This window comes from Callospermophilus lateralis, chromosome 13, assembly GCF_048772815.1.
Source record: "Callospermophilus lateralis isolate mCalLat2 chromosome 13, mCalLat2.hap1, whole genome shotgun sequence".
Taxonomy (NCBI): domain Eukaryota; kingdom Metazoa; phylum Chordata; class Mammalia; order Rodentia; family Sciuridae; genus Callospermophilus; species Callospermophilus lateralis.
This window is the reverse complement of record NC_135317.1, coordinates 66,361,487-66,378,207: the sequence shown is the minus strand read 5'-3', so window position 1 is coordinate 66,378,207 and position 16,721 is coordinate 66,361,487.

Below are 16,721 nucleotides of genomic sequence, written 5' to 3'. Positions count from 1 at the left end.
GCTCTCAATGTTCCAGGCAAGAGGCAAGAATTAATCAGTTTATTCATGTAGTAATACATGTACATCAGACACATGCTTTAATAATGCATGCTAAAGTCCTTCACAAATTCAAAAGCAGTATAAAAATGAACAAAATTGAACATCATGATCTATATTCACTTATTTTTCCTGGGTTGGCATGTTCAATCAATCACCTAGAGGACAATGATCACTTTTTGGCACCAACAACAAGAGACAATATTTGAAATATTTTGCTACATGACAATATGGCAAAAATCGAAAATTTTTATGTTTTCCTTTAAAAAATAATAGTAGCAACAAATGTCATCCATAAATAGTATTTAACTTTTACTAAGCATTTTATGTTTATTATGATATTTATTTATAGACTGTCAGAAATCCATTAGAAAATCAAAGAATTGAACAAAAGATAATTCCACAATTCACAAGTACTGCATCCCATTTTATTTATATTAAGTCATGCTTAAGAATGTATAAATTTTCTGGATGTTATTATCCTAAGTACATGTATGAAGACACAAATGGTGTGAGTCTACTTTTTGTACAACCAGACAGGAAAAATTGTGCTCTATAAATGTACTATGAATTAAAATGCATTCTGCTACCCTATATAACAAATTAGAATAAATAAATAAATAATTTATAAATTTTCCATATGGTTTTGCTTTAAATGAGACATAATATTTCTTTAATTTCAAGTGCAAGAATATAATAAACTATTTTTTGTGCTATTGGACTACCATTTATATGTGAATTTACCTTTTTTAGGGTTATGCTAAAGATACAGGAATGAGATTAATGAATACATATGGAGATAGAATTATATTCTTCTGTCAACCACCACTACCCCTTATGACAAAATAAAAATTTTCAATCAATCTTTATTGGTTGCTTTAGTCAGTTTTCCATTACTATAACAAATACTGGGGATAATCAACTTATAAAGAGAAAAGGTTTATTTTGGTTCAGAATTTTGGAGGTGTCTTTCATAGTTGGTTAACTCTCTTGCTTTGGGCCTGTGGTGGCAGCAAATGGCAGAGCAAACCAGCTTACCTGTGGCTGGAAAGTTCAAGAGATGAAGAGGAGGAGACAAGGGTTCCACAATCACCGTGGCGGGCATGTTCCCATAATCAAAAGACCTCCCACCTGGACTCACTTCTTAAAGTGTCTATAATGTTTCAATGGCGTCATGGGCTGGGGGTCAAGTCTTTAACACATTGACCTTTGGGGGAATACTTATCTAAACCATAATATTGGTCTAAATATGTGGTCGTAGCATGCTGCAGAAGTCCTTCATAGCCTTACCTAGTTCTAGAGACAATCCTCTGGCCACTTAACTGACTTTATGTCTCTATATTATCAAACACTTCATAGTTTCCAGGACAATTCCTGCTATTCCTGTCACCTATATGTCCAATTCTTTCTGTCAACATTACTGCTTATTGTCTCCTTCCATCGTGCCCCATGTCCCAATAAAGACTGAGTGTCTGGAAAAACCTCATTCATTTTTTTAATCTCTGTTCCGATATTCTGGGAAAATTTACCTGCTTGGTACACAAATAGATTGAACAACTGCTTTTTTGTTGTTGTTATTGTTTTGGGGGCTTTTTAGGTACTATTTCTGAACCAAGAGCAGAGTTCTATTATTTAATCTTTCCCTCTGTATCATAATTATTTATTTACATGTCTGTCTCCCCTATGAAACTTGAGCTTCTTGATGTTAGGATCTACTCCTTAATAACCTCTGTCTAACCTCTGCCTGGACTAAGCCTGGCACATGCTCAGTAAATGTAAATCTTTCCCATTTTGCTCCATCATCTCAGATGCAGAAAACCTATAAAAACTTAAATTTAACAAATATACCACTTATGGTCACTTTGAAATAATTATTATGTTTTTAGAGGTCTATTCTCTGAGAAAAGTAATGAATGAATAGTTAGAGCATTTTGAATATCCATATGCATATATATATAAAAATATATAAGCTCTACATTTTGATTTACAACCTATTTGAATGCACCTGTATCAATTTCATTGAAATATTCACAGAATTGAAACCCTGAACTTAATGGGTTAATTTGGAAAGCATGAACAATTGATTTTATATTTTTCAAAATATATCCTGAAATCAGCTTGTAAACAATTTGTATTCATTTATATCAACACCAGAATAAAACATGGAGAGTTTTACCCTCTGCTCATCTGCCTTGACAATTAGCTTCTTCTCATGGTTACACAACCTACCATGGTGGAGATATGGCACATGGGCCATGAAATGTGCTGGAAAATATATACTAGAAACATGAAAATCATTACCTTGTATTTCTCAGTAACAGGTTGGGTAATCTGTTTGATGCCCTAAGTGTTTCTTATCTCTTTATGAATAAGAAAATTCTTTCATAGAATGTTCTTTTTCTTGGCGATTCGGGATGAACACTGGGGATTGAACCTAGGGACACTTTACCATTTTACATTCCCAGCTGTTTTAAATTTTTTATTTTGAGATAGGATCTTGCTAAGTTGCTTAGAGACTCACTAAATTGCTGAGGATAGCTCCCAATTTAAGATCCTCCTCCCTTGTTCTCCTTGGTTGCCAGGATTATAGGCATGCACCATTGCTCCCAACTCAGAATGTTCTGCCCAATACAAATCTGCAAAGTGAACAATTGACTGTGCTCAGGTTTGGCTGGGGCCAATTAAGATGTTTCTGCTTCCTTCATTACTCTCACCTGATTACATAATTATGGATTTCAAAAATTGTATACTTCCTGTTTTTTTTTACCTTTACATATATAATTGAAGTGGATAATACATTTTAGTTCATTTTTGTTTGGAAGCAAGGCACATAAAATAGGGGTGTCATGTAGTAAATTTTTTTCTCAGTCTCTTGGGAAGCTAAATAATTCCCTCCCTTCTCCAAAGCATAACTACTTTCTAAAGCTATTCCCTGTTTCACCAATAAGAATAATCACAGGGGACTTCTCCCTCCTAAGGTGTTATTTTGATTTGGGGAATTAAGCTATAATTGAGCAGCTGAGAAAGATCCTGCTATAAATGTTAACGATGAAACCAGCTTTTATAATGAACTCCAGCTGATGAGGGGGCAGGAGGAAAGAAAGAAACAGCAAGAGGTACTGGAGGATGGGCTAGTATACCCCCAAATTCATGTCCAGCTGGAACCTCCGAATATAACTTGGGTCTTTAGAAACCAGGCATTTGCACAATACAATTAATTAAGGATCCCTAAATGAAATCATCCTAGATTTAGTGCATGGTCATTAATCCAATGGCCAGTGCCCTATAAGAAGAGAAGACACAGACAGACATAAGACAGCCAGGTGAAAAAGGAAGCAGAGATTGGAGGTATGCTGTCAAAAGCCAAGGAATTCTTGGGGCCACCAGAAGCTGGAAGAGGCAAGAAAATTCTTCCCTAGAGCCTTCAGAGGGAGCATGATCCTGTGGATACATTAATATTCAATTTCTACCCTCCAGAAATGTGAAAGAATAAATCTATATTGTTTTAAGCTAGGGTATTTTTTTGGTAATTTGTTATGGCAGCTATAAGAAGCTAATACAGACTCTAATGTTTCTTTAACATTTACTGAATATCAGGTTCTGTGCTAGGTACTGGGTGCCTAATAATGAATAAGATAGACATTAACTACATCTACTACTTTACTACTCTGAGAGTGAAAATGGGAATGTAGTTTAAGGATTTAGGGAAGATATTACCCCCCATAGACAAACTATGGGTAGGAGTGTAGTGATGAGTAAGATTATAGATTATTCAGACCAATACAAGACAGGAAAGATGAAAGCTATAAGGAGAGTTCTGAAACTCTCAGGAGATGGAGGAGCTTACTGAGGAAAATTCAGAAAGGGTGTCTGGGTCATAATAGTGGGGAGATCGGTGACATAATGCAGGACATGTAATCAGGATGGCATCATATTAGTCCTTTTGGGTTATATGAAATATTATGCTTTATTCTGAGGGTAGTTATAAGTCTCATGAAGAATTTCATGGGGGAAAGTATAGGATGGTTTTGGGGAGGGTGTGGGATAATTAAGAGATCACTCTGGTTACTCTATAGAGGAAGAATAGGAGGAATGCAAGAGTGGGTACAGATCACCACATAGGAGGCCAGTGTCGTGACCCAGGATAGTAGTAGAGATTGAGAAATGTTGTGAACTTAAGAAACATTTGGGGAAAGACATTATTGGACTCAATATATAAGGGAAGGAGTGAAATACATGCCAAGAATATATTTTGTGCTGGATGAAAAAAAACTAATAAGAGGAACATATTCCATAGGGACAATAACATTGACTTTCCTTTTGGATTTATTCTTGGAAGTCTTTTGGGGACATCTATGTAAAGATGTGTGTTAACTTCTCAGTGCTGTGACAAAATATTTGACAATAACAACTTAGCAGAGGAAAACTTTATTTCGGACTCATCGTTGAAGAGGTTCAGTCCACAGTTGGCTGAGACCATTTCTCTGAAGCCGAACACAGTGGCAGAAAGGTGTTGTAGAGGAAAGCTTCTTGACTCCTGGAGCTAGGAGACAGAAAACATGAGGACAAGGAGCCAGGGAGAGATACAGTCCAAAGCCACACACCCCAGTGTCCTTCTTGCTCCAGCCCTACCCCACCTGCCATTCAAATTATTAATCCATCCAAATAGATGACATCAGTCTTTCCATTTCTGTTTAACACATGAGCTTCTCGAGAGACCTTCTAGATCCAAACTATAACAAAAATATCTTGTACTTAGCAATATGGAGAGCACTTGTGCCCTTGTGGACTATGGTAGGCAAAGGTGGAGGAGGAAATGCCCTTAGACCATAGAGGAATTTCAGGGAATTAGGGAGGCTGCATAGTCAGAATCTAATGTTCATCTTTACACTGATGTCTTGGTGTTACAAAATGCCTCTGAAATATTTCTGAGGGGTGTGGCATGAGGTTTCTTTGCTCTGTCAGAATGGAAAGGTTAAATAGAGATTGCGTTCAATTGTCTGAAAAGAGAGTCACCTGCCTTCATATGCATTTGGACACTGAGATTTACCTTGTTATGATGAACCCAAGTTTGGGGAGCTTGTGGTATTAGAGAAGGAGATGAATCGTTCTATAACCCAGGCGATAAAATTTTTCAGTCCTCCTCCAGCTGAGGTCAGTAATAAAATATCTGTGTTTTATACCCATATTAGTCAACTTTTTGTTATTATAAAAAAATATCTGACACACATTTCTTAACAGATGGAGAAAAAGATTTATTTAGCTCATAATTTTGGAAGTTTAAGGGCATGGAACCTGCCTATGCTTCGTTCTGGTGCAGGCTTCTCAGCTGCATTTCATCATGGAAGATGACAATGATACCAGCATGTGCCAGAGCTAGTGGTCCCATCTCAAGCTAGGAAGTTGAAGAAAGCATGTGGAGCCAAGCTTGCTCCTTTTTATAAAAATCATTTTATGAGAATTACCAAAGGGTTGCAGGGGAAGTACCTCATGCCCCAGTGACCTCAGGACCTCTACTGGGCCCCACACTTCCCAATAGCATCACCCTGGAGACCAAACCTCCAATTACGTGGATGCTTGGAAGACACCCAAACAAAATCCATACCACAGCAGTACCCCAGCCTTTTCAAGATCTTTTGGTCTAGAAAGCAATGTCTGTTTCTCCTACCCATTTAGCTATGTTAGATCCAAGGAATTTATGCATATGTGTGTTTCTGTAAGTTTCTCAAGAGGTTCTGATATTCAAGTAATGGAAAGGGATCTCTTGAGCTATCTAATTTTTAATGTTCCTTCAAGTCCAACATTTTATAATACAACAAGAATAGAGGATAGACACAATAGCAAAATCTGCTTGGTAGAAGCTAATTCCAGTTCCTGTCTGCTCTTCAGATGGTGCTCTCCAATTGTCCATGTGGGTTTCTGATTTCATTTCTAAACAAAATCCACTAACTACTTAAACGGATAGGAACTAGATACAAGAAAGCTTGTTCAAAGGTACATCTTAGGAAGATATTTTAATGACAAAATGCAAAGGCTTGTGTTAATGATCTGAATGTCATGACCTTTTAAAAATATGTATATATTTGTTTAAAAATAAGCATTTCTAAAGGAATTCATCTCATTTTGGCAATACATGTCCTTCCCAAGGCTTTTGACTTTTGCAAGAAAAAGTGTCCTTCTCAAATTTTGATCTACCCCAGCATCTTCTGGCTTTTTTGTTTGCATATGTTTGCTATAACAAAAAAGCAAAGGTTCTATAGTGAAGTGGCAGACAGAAACCTCAGTGACGTGATGTGACTACAAAGATGGGGCAATGACAACTGAAGCCAACAACCATCTCAATAGGCTCATTGTAGCTTTCATACCTGGGACTAAAACAAGAGCCAACCTGTGGAAAACTTATGTTGGTTTTATTCCCTAGTATAGAGGCCATGGTTTATTTTTTGTCTCTCTTTTTAATTCAAGGAAACAACAAAGCATGAACAGAATCCAATTCCAATATTTCTCTATGGAATTTTAAAGTCAAGTAGACATTATGTTCATTAAATGAAAATAATAGTATTAACCACGCAAGGGTTCAGTTGCAGAGTTTTAGAAATCATTAGTATACAATACCTAATATAAGACTTAGGATACCAAATAAATATTGGTCATATTTCTTTAGACTATTATGGTTGTTATCTGCTATGTGTAATATATTTTAAAGAGTCTACTTTTAAAAATATGTCTTTTGGCAACATTATAGATTTTAGCTCTACTATGAATATTTGAAATATTTCAAATTTGAATATGTCAAACAATTCTAAACTCTCTTAACCTGAGGTAATTTACAGTGTAAAAAAAATAATAGACACATACTTCTATTAGATAATTTTGGTATTTAAATGGATGAATTCTTAATAAATCTCTTTTTTATGAGTAGAAGTAAATTGATAATTTGCAACTATTTATCAAATCTACTCCAACAGAATTGGTTTTGAAGATATGTTGTATAATATAGCATCTGAATATGTGAGTTCCACATTCATGGATTCAACCAGCCATGGATGTCAACTATTTGAGAAAAAAAAATTGCCTCTGTACTAAACATTTGTAGACTTTTTTCATTTTCATTGTTCCCTAACAATATAGTATAACAACTATTTACATGCATTTACATTGTATTAAGTCTTATAAATAATCTAGAGATAAGTTAAAACATATAAGAGGATATGCATTAGTTACATACAAATACTATGCTATTTTATATAAGGGACTTGAGCATCTGCAGATCCTGGAATGTGACAGGTGACTTGGAACCAATCAATACATCTGTTGAGGCAGGATTGTATTAAGGAAATAGACTTATTTACATATTTTCTGTTATTGATTAACAGTACATAGGGCTACCCACTCATCTCCCAGTCACTTTACTCATACCTCCAAATTATCACATCAATAAATTTGGGAGGAGAAACCAGGTTCCACAGTCTAAATTCCTGTTTCTTTCATCCTTTTATCTCTGCTCCCCGCTGCCATTTTGGGGGGGGGGGGGCGGGGTACTGGATATTGAACTCAGGGCACTTGTCCACTGGCCCACATCCTCAACTCTATTTTGAATTTTATTTAGAGAAAGGGTCTCACTGAGTTGCTTAGCGCATCACTTTTACTGAGTCTGGATTTGAACTTGTGATCCTCCTGGGATTACAAACTTGCACCACTGCACCCGGCTACCTGCCATTGTTTTTACCTTAGCAGGCTCTTTCCTGCAGTCCTGGGTTCCTTGAGGTCTGGTGATAGAGTTAGGAATCCTATTGTTGCTGTATAATGGATCCCAGAGCTTCTGACTCTTGTCTCTCAATTAGTTCTGAATCCTGCTGGAAGTAAGGAGAGCTCATCGGAAGACCACTAAAGTTCCAACAAATATATCTTTACTGTTCAATGCTTTTGGGAGGAAATAGCATACAAAATAGTTACTGACTGACCAGTACACTGACCATTATACAAAAATAAAAAAAAAAACAGATATGCTTTTACTCTTGAGAAATTTATGTATCTTGCTAATTTTAATAGTTTATATGTTATGACAATTTTGTAACCACCTCATCAAACATTTGTACTTCATGAAATGAAACAGATATAGATACATTAAGCATTTTGTTCAAACATAGACAAAACTGAAGATGTGTTAGATAATTTAATTTACGGTAAGAAAGCAGTCCTTTTAGTCAGCCAAGGACTGGACCATAAAAACTCATGTATTAGTAATTAAATGTCATGTGTTAAAAGTGTTTTATATATTGCAAAACATTATGCACACATAAGCTTTAAGCTATGATTTTGCTTATAATTATTACAAGTTGAACACACTTTCTCTAGTCCCACCTGAGCATTTAATACTTTAGGCATAAGCCTTTATTTAGGATAGGAACTAGCCACCAACTCTTCTGTTTCTAGAATAACTCTTACCAAGTAAATTTCATCAAGTAGAAGTTAGCATATTATTCTTGTTTTCCAACTAGTGGTCTTTAACAGACAGGAAAATCAATGCTATTTCCTCAACAGCAAATTATATTCCACTCCTGTACATTATAATACTTTCCTTAAAGTTGATAAATAGGAAAAAGATACTGAGGGTCATTTAACTTAGTAGGATTTACTTGAATGAACTGACAGAGAGAACTTAACTCTTAAAATAATTGATTTTTCTCTACATCAGATGAAAAATGTACAATAGAGTAAATGAAAGTCTCTTAAACAAAAGTAATTTTCTGTTCATTAAAGGAAACATAAAATATACCATGAGATTGAATTATCCAAGTCTTTAGAAAAACATTACTAACAGGTTTTTTTTAACCTATTTTTAAAGCAGGATGCTTTAAACTAGTGTTCTGAGCATTTCCCAATGTGGTACATATGGAAATAAAGAAAATGTAAAAGAAATAATTATTACTATTACCATGTTTTTGCTACAGACTGATGCAGTTAAATAGCTGAATGTATGTAAGTAATTTGAAAATGACAACTTTCATGACAGCAATGGCAGCAGGGAGACCTAGAAAAAAATCCATACTGACCTCGCCACTGTTCAACTCCTATCGGCAGTTGTCACTCAAAAGGTGATATCACATAAAAGCTTTCCAATCTGTAGCTTAAGTTTCCATAGTGGGGAAAAATCCTATTACCTTCTAACCCACCTCTCAGACATCTATTCTCTTCTCTTCATGTTTGCAAACCACTGACAGATTCTCCCAGACAAGATGTTTCTTTTACTTGGAACGGTTCTTGTTATCACCCCATTCTCAAATCTTCTTATTTTAAAAAAATCAATTATATAAAATTATGGAGGTTTATTAAATTTTTCTTAAAGTTAAACTTTGTAACAGTTCCAATTAATTACCATGTCCTACCCTTACTGGTTTAACCAAATTTTTAGCTGAAAACTAACTGGGATTCAAAGTCTGTTTCTTTTTTCTTTTTCTTTTTTAAAATTGAACCCAGGGGTTGGCACAAAACTAGGCAATAGCTTTACCACTGAGCTGTAGTCCCAGCCCTCAAATATATTTTTTGAAATTTACTCTTAATATATTTTCAATTCAGATAATTTAATGTTCTTGGAATCTAGAGATAGAAAACAATTCTATTGTGGATTTTAAAAACATTACTCATCATTTAAAAAATTTATTGAATTTATAGACATGAGCCTAAAGTCCTTTATTCCAAAGAAGTTGAATGAACATTTTTAAAATACTTAATCTTGACTATTTATATGATGTAAGATGATTAGCATTTGCTTAATATCTTACCAGGCTTTGTCTCTGGAAGAAAAAAAAATAACATTACTTCCTTTTAAGGGCTCATGAGAGATCAGTTCAGTAAGATTTAGAGAAAGAAATTTCTAGATATTTTATATCAGACTAAGCCATAACTGTCATTGTGCAATTTTAAAGTGGTCCCTAAACCAGTGCTTATATCATTGGGTATATCTTAAATTGTCTTGGCATTTGGAGAAGGAACTCTCCAGACATCATTAAATAAAATATTTCTTAAAATCATTAATTCATTGAAAAATATTTATTTAAAGTTATGGCATTTGCAGGTAAAGGGATGAAATTGCAGAATATTATGCTAAACAAGGTAATACAATCCCCAAAACCTAAAGGCCAAATGTTCTCTCAGATAAGTAGATGCTGATCCATAATGGTGTGTGTGTGTTGGGGGGAGAATAGAGTAACTTTGGGTTGGGCAAAGGAAAAGGAGGGGAGGGATCAGCATGGGGGTAGAAAAATGGTGGAATGAAAAGGAGGTCATTACCCTAGGTACATGTATGCTTGCACAAATGATGCGACTCTACATCATGTACATCCAGAAAATGAATAAAAGTTGTGCTGCATTTATGTCCAATGAAATGAAATGCATTCTGCTGTCATGTATAACTAATTAGAACAAAGAAAAAAAGGAGACAAAAATATATGTATTTAAATCTACCAGGTGCTTGTGTCATTCCCTTTACCTAATGCCCTTTTCTGCTCTCCTCATAAATTTCACTCCTATTGTTCTTAAATATTTAGTGTCTCCCTGAAATCTCTACTACCCTTTTCCAAACTTACCTTACTGGTGTAATGAATCACATTATCCCAGGAATTTGTCTTTTTCATTATAGCATCTTTATTGAGATATAATACATGTTTTATATATAAATTTCTCTTTCAAAAAGTACAATTAAATGGGTTTTCAATATATTGTGTATGTTGATTGCACTATTCTAGACCATTTTATGATCCCAAATAGAAAACTCATACCAGTGTTATTTACTCCTCATCTCTTCTTCCCTCCATAGCCAGGCAACCATTAATTTATTTTCTGTCTTATTGATCTTCCTGTTCTGAATATTTCCTATAATGGAATCTTAGTATGTGGCCTTTTATATTTGGCTTCTTGCACTTAACATAATGTTTTAAGAGTCATTCATGCCATTTCTTTTTATTGACAAAGAATATTTAATTGTATAGATATAGCATTCATTCACCAGTTGATGGTCACTTGAGTTTTTTTTCCATTTTCTGGGTGTTTTTTATACTCACATGCAAGTTTCATGCAGACATATGTTTTCAGTTCTCTTTTGTGCACACCTAGGAGTAGAATTGCTAGGCATTATCATAATTCTATGTTTAATATTTTAACCTCCAAATAGTTTTCCTAAGGGGCCATAGCATTTTATAATACCACCAACAATGCATGAAGATTCTAATTTCTTCATGTAGCATTTGTCATTGCCCATTTTAAAAATTATAGTCATTCTAGTAAGAATAAAGTGGTGTCTCATTGTAATTTTGATTTGAATCCTCTGACAAATGAAAAATTCCTCAATATAATTAATGATAAGCATTTGTTCATGTCTACCGATAGTTTTGCAAAGTAAGTTTCATATATTATTTTATGTACTTAAGAACCAAATGCAAACTTTCAGATAGTAGAGATTCAATGATATTTACAAAAAGAATTAATATATACTTAATTTTTAACATTACTATAGTTTGAACCCTATAAAAAGCTCCTAAGTACATAGTAGCCCAAACATGTTGATAAATAGATATAAATGCAAAAATATAGATTCTTTAAACATATTTTTCAAACCAGCAAAAGATTTATTTTTTGAGTGATAACTTACATATCTATAGTTTTCTCCTTAGAAATCAATTTTCGACAAGCAGCATGTCAAGGTTCTTTATGGGAACAAAGTTAAACTCAAATTGGCTGGTAGCTGTGTTTCAGCCAAGTTGATTATAGGGCCAAAAAAACTCGCAGCTGATGTTTGTGGAAGGCAGAGGCAGATATGGATCTTGCACAAGAGTCTGTTCCCTGAAATTAGAGATGGATGAGAGATATAGATTTATTTTTCAGGATATGTTCCTTCCCAGATGTCAGATGCCATTTGTCACACTGCAGATTTTGCTGTCTATCAGGATCTAAGTAAAAAGGTATTTCAGAGCTTAAGGAGTTTCTCTCCATATGAGCATTTTACCCAAAGAAGCAGTCTTGATTCCTCTGAGAAGTTTTAGAAAGTTGGAGAATAGTACACCAGTATGTGCACCATGATATTCAAGCAGGTCAGTTCTGATGTCAGCTACTTCCTAATTTTAGGACTACATTCATTCAACTATTTTTCCAGGATGATTGGATGATATCAATAAATCCTTGTGCCATGGTCTAAACATGACCCATGTGGCTGTATTTCCAGAGGTGGCAGATTGAAAAACTAGAAGAATGAATTCACTAAAAGTTGCAGGTAAGAGCATAGTTTGATGATATGCTTCAAAAAGTGCCCCCCCACCCACGCCCCAAAAAAAGAAAAAAATGAAGTTTATTTTTAGGATTATAACTTTAGGAAATTAGATAAATGTGCAAATATTTATGAACAGATATGTTCATTACCAGATTGTTTATGATAGAGAAAAACCATATAAACAACCAAATTGTTTGGCAAGATGAGGGACTGATTTAATAAATTATAGTACTTAACATCTACATATGATGGATACCTAGATATAAAAGTAATTTTGTAGAATGATGTAAAAAAGTTTCAAGCTATGTTGGTTAAAAATCATTTCAGAAAATATGAGATTACAATCCTCTTTATAAATGCAAAAATGCAGGTATCATAGAATAAAATGTTAAATTCTGAGTGGTAACAAGTAGTTTTAATATTAATCATTGTAGAGGTGTTTTTTTTAAGTTTTCACATTTTATGATTTCTAATTCCTTTTCCTTTTTTGGGGTACCAGGGATTGCAGGGGCACTTAACGACTGACCCATATCCCAGCCCATTTTATTTTTTATCTTGAGCCAGGGTCCCACTAAGTTGTTCAGGCCTCACTAAATTGCTGAGGCTGGCTTTAAACTGGTGATCCTCCTGCCTTGGCCTCCTGAGCCACTGGGCCAGGTATGCACCACTGTACCTGGCTACTAATTTGTTTGCAAATGATAAATTACCTAAAAACAAAACAGAAATTCTGGTGGTGCATCATATAAGAGACCCAGACATTAGAAGACAATATTTAAAATATGACTGACTTTTACAGAGATTTGATACACATGATATAAGGGACACATAAATGCATACACACACACACACACACACACACACACACACATATACACATAAATACAAAGCATATTACTTTTTTTGAGACCACCCTTAACCTATGCTCTCTATTTTGATTTTTAAATAATTCGTTTGGGAGTGACTAGTATGTAATGTTGAAAGGGATTTCTATTCCTTGATCTTAAGTTTCCCTGATGGACAACTCCTGCTGGAATAGTGTCCCTAGACTTTCTCAGTCCTTGGCCTAGCTCTCGGCCATGAGAGAAAGTTATCTGATGGTGATGCTGATTCTGCTCTTCTGGGGCTTCTCCTTTTTTATTTTTTTGCTGAGGTGTCATCTAAGGACACATTCTCTGTTCCTTTCTGTGGTGATCAGTCTGGGAAATGCATGAATCTAACCCACCATATGAAGTTGGAGAGCCACAATTTTATCCATATCAAAGTCAGCTTTACTCAATAATAAACTTGATTTTTAAAAACTATACCTGATAAAAAGAAGTCATTGCTTTCTTATATGACACCAGTGAAAAATAGACATTCGAAATTTAAAAAAAAATAACATTTACATCAGTACTCAAATAAAGCTTAAGGCTAAGTCTAAAAATACAGATTAGACCTACATGAGGAAAAGTGTAGAACTTTGATAAATGAAAGCAAGAGCTAAATAATGAGAGATATTCCATATTCATGGATAGAAAGACTCAACATTGTGAAGATGTTAGTTCTTCCCAATTTGAACTAAATAGTCAGAGTAGTCCCAATCAAAATCAAAGGAGATTATTTTGTGGATACTGACAAATTAATTTTAAAGTTTATGTGGAAAGGCAAAAGATTCAGAATAGCCCATGTAATATTGAAAGAGAAGAAAAAAATCAGAGCCTGATGCTACCTGGTTTCAAAGTCTATTTTGTTATACTCATCAAAACAATGTGGCATTAACTTCAGAACAGACAAATAGATGTACTAAATTGAATAGAGACCTCAGAAATAAACTCACACACAAATATAGTCACCCATATAGTCACACAAGTACAGTCATCTTTGACCTAAGAGAAAAGGAAATATGATGGAGAAAGGAGTCTCTTCAAATGGTACTGGAACAACTGGACATATGCATGCAAAAAAATGAAACATAAAAATTCACTCAAAAGTATATCATAGCCCTAAATATAAAACACAAAAATATAAAATGAAAAGATAACATAGGGAGAAATCTAGGTCACCTTGGTTATGACAATGACTTTTAAAATATAACATACCAAAAACACAATCCACAAAAGAAAGAAGTTGGTACACTGTTCTCCATTACAATTTAAACCTTCTGGTCTATGAAAGTTTCTGTTAAGAAAATGATAAGACAAAAGATTGAAAGAAAGAAGATATTTGCAAAGCACCTATTTGATAAATCACTATTATGCAAAACATACAAAGAACACTTAACACTCAATAATGAAATAATCAAAATAAAATCTATATCTGTCTCCTATATGCATATAATTGATAGCTTTATGAAGCTCTATGTGGTAAAGGTAGAGTTCTCAGGCAATTCATGATGGGTCAAACCTGAAATGCTTCTTGGAGAGAAGTGAGACCGATTGGCAGGAACATACTGATTTGTAGCTATGGGCACATTGAAAATGTAGAGATAGAATCTCATGTGAGGACATTTAAAAGGGGGACTGGAAAAGGTTGTCTGATTAGAGAAGGGGACAAGACAGAACACTGTTTACAAAATCCTAGCTGAAGAGGCAGTGTGTCCCATGTGAAACTTGGCTTAGTCCCTTGTATACTCTAAGAGTTTGACCAAGTTATTCAACCTCTGGGACCTCAAGTTTCTTTCTCTATAAAACAGGAATAATGATATTAATAAGCAAATAATAAGCATTAGCTATTAAAACAAGAGAGTATACATGGAAGTAGGCCATTCTCTTACACTTCCTACCTTAATGTTAAAACTCTACACTTGATTCGTTACTTAATTTGGCGGGTTAGGACCATTTATCTTTAAAGTCTTCAAAAATGCACAACCAATTCCACCAGATTAAAGCATAGTACTAAGTAAATGAAAAGGAAAACATCAGGGAGATACTTTTTGTTTTAGTCAGCTTTATCATTGCTCTAACCAAAAAACCTGACAAGAAAAATTTTGCTTTTTTAATTTTTTTATTGGTTCTTTTTAGTTATATAAAAAAGAGAATTTATTTTGACATAATTATAGAAGTATGAAATACAATTTGCTATAATTCAATCCCCAGTGCTTCTCCTTCCCTTCCCTTCTTTCCACCCTCTTTACTTCCCTGTACTCTACTGATCTTTCTGCTATTTACTCGCATTTTTAAAAATTAGTTTCTTGTGGATATGCACGCTGATAAGATTTACAGTGGTATATTCATATATGCACACAGGAAAGTTAAGGTCAGATTTATTCCACTGTCTTAACCTATCCCACCCCTCCTTCCTTCTCTTCATTTACCTTTGTTTACTCCACTGGTCTTTCTTCTATTCTTTTTTTTTAATCCCCCGACTTTATTTTGGATTAGCTTCTGCACATCAGAGAAAACATTTGACCTTTGACTTTTGGGGGGCTGGCTTATTTCATTTAGCATGATAGTCTCCGATTCCATTCATTTACTGGCAAATGTCATAGACACATTTTTCTTTTTAGCTGAGTAATACTCCATTGTGTATATATACCACATTTTCTTTGTCCATTCATCTGTTAAAGGGCAGCCATGTTGCCTCCTTAACTTAACTCTGTGCTGTGTGCTGATATAAAAATTGATGTGGCTGCATCACTATAGTTTGTTAATTTTAAATCCATTGGATATATGCTAAGGAGTGGGATAGCTGGGTCAAATGGTGGCATACTTCTAATTTTTTTTCAGGAATTTCCATATTGCTTTCTAGAATGGTTGCACCAATTTGCAGTCCCGCCAACAATGTATGAGTGTACCCTTTTCCCCACATCCTTGACAACATTTATTGTTACTTGTATTCTTGATGATTGCCATTCTGACTAGAGTGAGAGGAAATCTCAGTGTAGCTTTAATTTTCATTTCTCTAATTTCTGAAAATGTTGAGCCTTTTTTCATATATTTGTTGACCATTTGTATTTCTTTTTCTTTTTCTTTCTTTCTTTTTTTTTTTTTTTTTTTTTTTTTGGAGCAGGTGGTACTGGGTATTGAACTCAGGGGCACTCAACCACTGAGCCACATCCCCAGCCCTATGTTTTGTATTTTATTTATAGATAGGATCTCACTCAGTTGCTTAGCACCTTGCTGTTGCTGAAGTTGGCTTTGAACTCATAATCCTCCTATATCAGCCTCCCAAGTTGCTAGGATTACAGGTGTGCATAGTGGCACTCCACGTATTTCTTTCTTTTTTTTTTTTTTTTTTAGAAGTGTCTGTTTAGTTCCTTTATCTACTTATTGATTTTTTTCTTTTTGATGTAAAGATTTTTTTAGCTCTTTTTGTATATTCTGGATATTAATGCCCTCTCGGAGGAACAAGTAGCAAAGATTTTCTCCCATTCTATAGGCTCTCTCTTCACACTCATGATTGTTCCCTGTGCTGGGAAGATTTTTAATTTGATGGCATCCCA